Raw genomic sequence first — 6,000 nt, 5'->3', positions numbered from 1 at the left:
CGTGAAAGCTCCTTGGTGGAAGCTGTGAGCTCAGGCACATGAAGCCGTGCAGATCCCAGCCAGAGCTGGCTTGAGGCCCACCAGCTCAACACTCGGGTGGAGCAAATATACATCTGTCTGCACCCGTCCATGGAGACGTACCCTTGGGTACGGACAAGGACGGAGCTGCTGGGGAGGGTTGTCCAATGCCTTTCCCCAGAAGCATTTTCCCTGGCACAGGGCTTGTCTAGAGCAACCCTCCTCAGGGGGCTGTTTCCTTAATGGAGGAATGTACTCATAGCCTGATATAGTGTTGAGTTATAAAGACATGATTTGTGACACATGTTACTGCATGGAAGGAAAACGGTAGCCCCAAGTAGCCCGGGTCTGGGGAAAGTATGATTTATTCCCTACTGCTGTATCCAAGAGCATCCTGGAGAGGCAGCAAGTCTGCTGCCAAGACCCCTGGGGTTGTTTTCACTGCTCCATCCCTCCAATTGCAATGAGGAGATGCTCTTCAGTGTTATCCAAGTATTACTAAACAACAGACAGGTGCTCTCTCTCACAACATCCTAGGGGTCCAGCTCCCTTTTGGGAGCCACACATGGCTTTTACCAACCCAAGCGAGGGAGGAAGGCAGTCATCTGGCCAGCAGAACAATAGAGGGATGCCCCATTCAGCTCAGCTTTGGCCGAGGAGCAGATTGGTCTGGTGGCTAAACTGGAAGCCTCAAGTTTAGCTCCTACCCAGGTCATCTGGAGAGATGGGGAATGGCCATTGCAAGGAAATTCAGCAAAGATGTGTATGTCTTGGGGTTAGTGCAGAGCCCCTGCCTTGTGCACATTTTCACCCTTGGCCAATGCAAAATGCATTTTGTTGCAAATATGGGGTGTGAGCTACCAACGCACACTGTGGGGTGAGAACTAGCTGCAAGCACATATTTATTGGATAAGGCTGCTCCAAATGGTGTCACCTTGTGTAGTTTCTCTGTGTGCTTGGAGGGACTTATGCAGGTCTTCCCCATCTATGGAAGGAGCCAGACTGTGCTTCTCTCCACCCATTTTTGGTTGAGCTTGTCTGGAAGCTCTTCAGACATGTTTTGATACACACCTAACACAGGGCAGTCCTGATCCCTACAAGACTCTCAGTGTGCCTGTAATGTGGACAAGTTCTCACCTGAGGAATGCAAAAAAATTTGTTCTTTCTCCACCTCGATCCAAAGAGTGCATTGATTTTTAAGTGAAATTTATGTAGGTTCAGATGAAAAATCTAGCTTAAAAGGAACTTTCTAAGTTTATAAGTTATCAGTTGCTGCTTTGAAGTCTTCTGCGTGTGCTATGGATAACACAGTCCACAAGCTGATGGATGAAACAAATACTTTACGCTATGCTTGGTTATCCAGACCCTAACATGGTGGAAATCAACAGATTCAGGAGAATTAAAAAAAATAATTCTCCCATGAAGATTTGACCTTCTACTTTTTCAATAGGACTACGATGGGGTTTTTATGCCTATACTATGAACAGTCAAGACTAGACACCATTTCCCCTTGGTCTGCATCCTGTTTTTGAGAACAATAGCTGCATTTTTGACACAGTGCCAGCCCATAATTTATGCTTGCCTGCATCCTTTAGAGCACAGACTTGGCTGATATTATAATATTTTGGTGCACTGGAATGACTGTTTCAATTAGAGCAGATTTTTTTCTAATAAATTATATTATTTCTAAAAATTTAAATGTTTTAGGAATAATAAACAAGGAAAAGAGGTCTCATCTCTCGATGAAATATGGGTGCGTAAATTCCCTTGACCTAATCTCCAGTCCACTAAAAAATACAGTTCAAAAGTTCAGCTTGGGATCAAACTTCGTTGAGTTTATGTCCTGTTTGGGACAGACAACTTGAAACAAATGAGGGCAATCCAGTGAAGAACAGAGGGAGAAGAAGGTGGTGGTCAGGATGAAGTAAACAGAACAGCTGGGGGGAAAAAAGCAAGAAATACATTAAAAGAATGAATACTCTGTACAAAGCCTCACTTTTGATGGTATCACCACCTTTCACCTAGGTTGTCCTCTGAGCACAGTCCAAAAAGTTGCTGGATGCATCAAACCTGCTGAGCATCACCTAATGTCATTGCCAGTCCCGTATATGTTGTTGGTGCCATTTGTAGAGCAAAAAGTGAGCGCCGACAGCAGCAGCACCTTCACTGGTGTGAATGAAACAATCCCACCTAAGGGTTGCTCCCAAGCAGGAACTTGGATATGCTGGTTGAATTGTCCTGTGAGAAACAAGCACATTTTTCATTCGTGGAACAAGAAGGATTCAGGCACTCAGGATGATCTGAAAACCCTCCGGGATAATTAGAGTTGTCTCGGAAGTCCTGAATAATTCACATTCCAACATCTGTGAGTCCAAACTGATGGAAAGGCATCTGCTCCCTTCCCCATGCATAAAGCTTCTTCCAGGAGGCAGTCTCTGCTGGGTCCCCCGGGTTCAGGATTGATCCCAAAATACATTTACGTCTATGCCACCACCAAGACTGTAAAAATCCACCCAACATTTGACTTACATTTTCTATGTGTTTCTTCCTTCTTCCCTGCTGATTCAGAATGTTTAAAACATCCCTTTCTGTTTATATTCTTTAATTCTCCCCCTTCCACTGTGAACCAATTCTCATAACCTTTCTGCAAAGGTCCCATTTTTCACACCTTTCCCAGTTGCTGCTGCATCCCCTCTGAACTCTCTCACAGTGTCTGGCTGGAAAACTTTGCCAGGTTTTGTAACCTCATTCTTGGGAGAAAGTACCAGGGATCTTGGGGAGAGCATTTGGGAGCTCTGCAAAGCAGGACAGCAGAAGGGGGATAGGAGCAGCTGCCATGGAGTTGGGTCTCGTGACCTAATAAATTATCCCTAGACAGGATGAAAATGATACTGGACATAGTCTTAGCCTGTCCCATTTGTCAAGTAAAACACAAAGATGGTTTAAACTACTTCACAAGCAAGGAGAAGTGTAGAGAATTGTGAGGGCTTGGCTGGCGAACAGATTGTAACTTGACCTCATTCATTTACGGCTGAGATGTCTTCAAAAACTGCACCGACTTAACCAGAAAAATGATTGCCATACCTTCCCAATGTGCATAGTATGTTGTGTCTTTATTTCTGATTTGTGGCTGTATCTGAAACAGTGCAGTGAGAAAGCAAGGGAGTTTTGGGTGTTTGTATGCAAAACTTAGCTATGTCTGAGCTACGTCTTTTAGGCCTTTATTAATTGAATAAAGCTTTTTTTGTTATTATTGAGGGGGAAAGTTAGGGAGATCTACTCATTTTATTTGACCCAAATAAAGCAAGATCTTTCTTTGAGATAAGACTTTATTCCCATAACAACCCTTGCACAAGACCCAAATCCCAAGAGGCAAGTTGCGAAATAAGAAGTGGTAAGAAAAAAACCAACATTTGGGCCATGAGATGCTGAAAGCATTGTTCCACAGACCGCAGTAAGTGGTTTGTTTAACTGTGCAGCACTCAGGTACTCTGCTAGGGGACATCTGAGAATACTTTGTGCGGGTGAGTCCAGAGGTCTACTGAAGAGCAGTAGGAAGTGCACGATGCAAACTGAATGAAGTGATACATTCTGTAGTGCACAAACACCTGATGTCATTTTATTGCCTTTACTCGAAAGCCTCCTCATGAGCCGTCTAAGGAAGCAGAAGTTGGAAAAGCAATTACACTGTGGGAAAAGAAGAAAAACAGATAACATGACGTTGGATGTACACAGGCAGAGAGTTGTGCAAAACCTTCTTGGTTGAAAGCTGGTCTTGATTTCTGGTTTTGATTACTGTTTAAGAGGGTAAACTGACATTAGACTCCAGAGAACAGATCTAACGTAACCAGTTAAAGCAAAGGACTCAGAGCACCTGTTTTTCAAAATAATTCTGACTTATCCAACAGTGGGTTTGACTGGATGCCCACAAACTGGTGTTCAGTTGCCTTTGAGATACCCTGGCGTATCTTGCCTGGCCTCCAGCTGATGCTGAAGAACAGCCGTTTCCTCTCTATCCTGTATCGTATCTGCAAACTCTGTATTGATGTAGCCCAAGCCCCAGGAACATGCCAAACGGCACTATTTTCTTGCCATAGACAAACCAGCTGCCTATGTTTAGGCAATTGACTCAATCAAATCTTTAGCTCTGGGTTAAGATTAAGCTCTGGCTTGTATCATAAATAATGTGGGCAGCAGGACCAGGGAAGCGATCGTCCCCCTATACCCAGCACTGGTGAGGCTGCACCTCGAGTACTGTGTTCAGTTTTGGGCCCCTCGCTACAAGAAAGACGTTGAGGTGCTGGAGCGTGTCCAGCGAAGGGCAACGAAGCTGGTGAAAGGGTTGTCAAGCATTAGAACAGGCTGCCCAGGGAAGTGGTAGAGGTATTGAAAAGACTTGTAGATGTGGCGCTTAGGGACGTGGTTTAGCGGCAGACTTGGCAGTGTTAGATTAACAGTTGGACTTGATGATCTTAAGGGTCTTTTCCTATCTAAATGATTCTCTGATTCTAAGATACTTAAATGTAAATGGCTAGATGTAGCCATCACCATGTGAGCTGGTGGTCGATGCTTCTTTTGCAACTAGTGGAGGTCTAGTCAATATAGTTGATGGAGGCTGAAGGGAGGTTCAGCTCACTGTGGAGCAGGACTGTCGGTCTCCCAGAAGACCTGAGTCACAACCTCCAGGCCACGTAGATGTAGATGCCCTAGGGAAATTTAGATGTCTGTCAGGGGGCTCATATGTCATAATCCTTCATGGTGACACCTGCATTTTAACCTCTTAAATGACTTAAATGCCTTAATCTGGGCTATAGAGGGAGATGGCACTGGCTACTGGTGGTTCATATCCCTAGACCTTCCTCATGAAGCACAGTGACTGGATGTTGTGGTTGCTTTTCTTTCTCTTTTCTCCTATAGCGTAGTATTTAGAGCACCATGTAGAGTATGGCACACCGTCACTCAGTTTCCTCCTCTGCAAGAAGGGTATTGCTTTAATCAGTACATCAAGCAATATGGGAGCATGGTACTTCCCAAGTGTCTCATTCAGGCTCTTCCCCTCTGTCTGCTGCAGTCCCAGTGGCCAATTTGTTGTGTTGAGGGCACAGTTCCCTCCTCCAGAGATTACTTAAGTGCTCCTTAAGGGGCGCAACGTTCTAAAAATTGAGGATAATCTGATAGGGTCCACCTAGAACTCCCCTTGGACTAGCAAGGAGGGCACTGCTTGAGGAGCAGAAAATACCGATCTGGGTAGGGAAGAGAATGGAACCAGCAGTCTAGGCATGGAGTTATCATGGCAGATCTATTTCCAGCTGCACTTTGTGCAGAGCTTTATCCAGCAGCGATGCTTCAGCAATATATACTCACTTAGGAGACTTGGCAGAGGGATGCTCAGCATGAGAGCCCTGTTGGGGCTTACCCAGATATGAATGGTTTTGTGCTGTCTGCACCATTTCTGAATATGCCAAGGAGCAGCGTGTTAAATGTGTAGGGAATTTTAACATCAGACACAGTCCTCTACAGACTTTAGGCACCAGATGGAAGAATCGGCAGCTGAACAAGGATTGTAAAGATTTAAGTTTTGGACTTAAATACCAAAAGTGGCAATTAAAGCACCCAAATCCTTTTCTGGACCTTCCCCTCACTGGGCATCATTCTTCCCAAACAGGAAAGGAGCTCCATTTAAGGGTGATGGGTCCAGTTCAGCAATGCAATAACTTGCCTGACGTCTGTGGTGAAACACGAGGGACAGATTAGAGGAAACATACGGTCTTGAATCACATATGTAAGGCAAGAAACATATGCTAAGGTCTGTTACAAAGAGCTTTTTCCAAGAGTAAGCAGCAATTAATGAAGCTGGGGTTTTGAAACTCTTCAATCTACGACTCTTGCCAGAATTTTTTGTTACAACATTTTAAAGTGAAAGGCAGTGGAGTCATAAAACTTGTAAATATTATTAAAAAGCACCAATTACAAAATAAGTAC

Source organism: Aquila chrysaetos, chromosome 19 (assembly GCF_900496995.4).
Source record: "Aquila chrysaetos chrysaetos chromosome 19, bAquChr1.4, whole genome shotgun sequence".
In the NCBI taxonomy this organism is placed as follows: Eukaryota; Metazoa; Chordata; class Aves; order Accipitriformes; family Accipitridae; genus Aquila; species Aquila chrysaetos.
Note: the sequence above shows the minus strand (reverse complement) of the source record.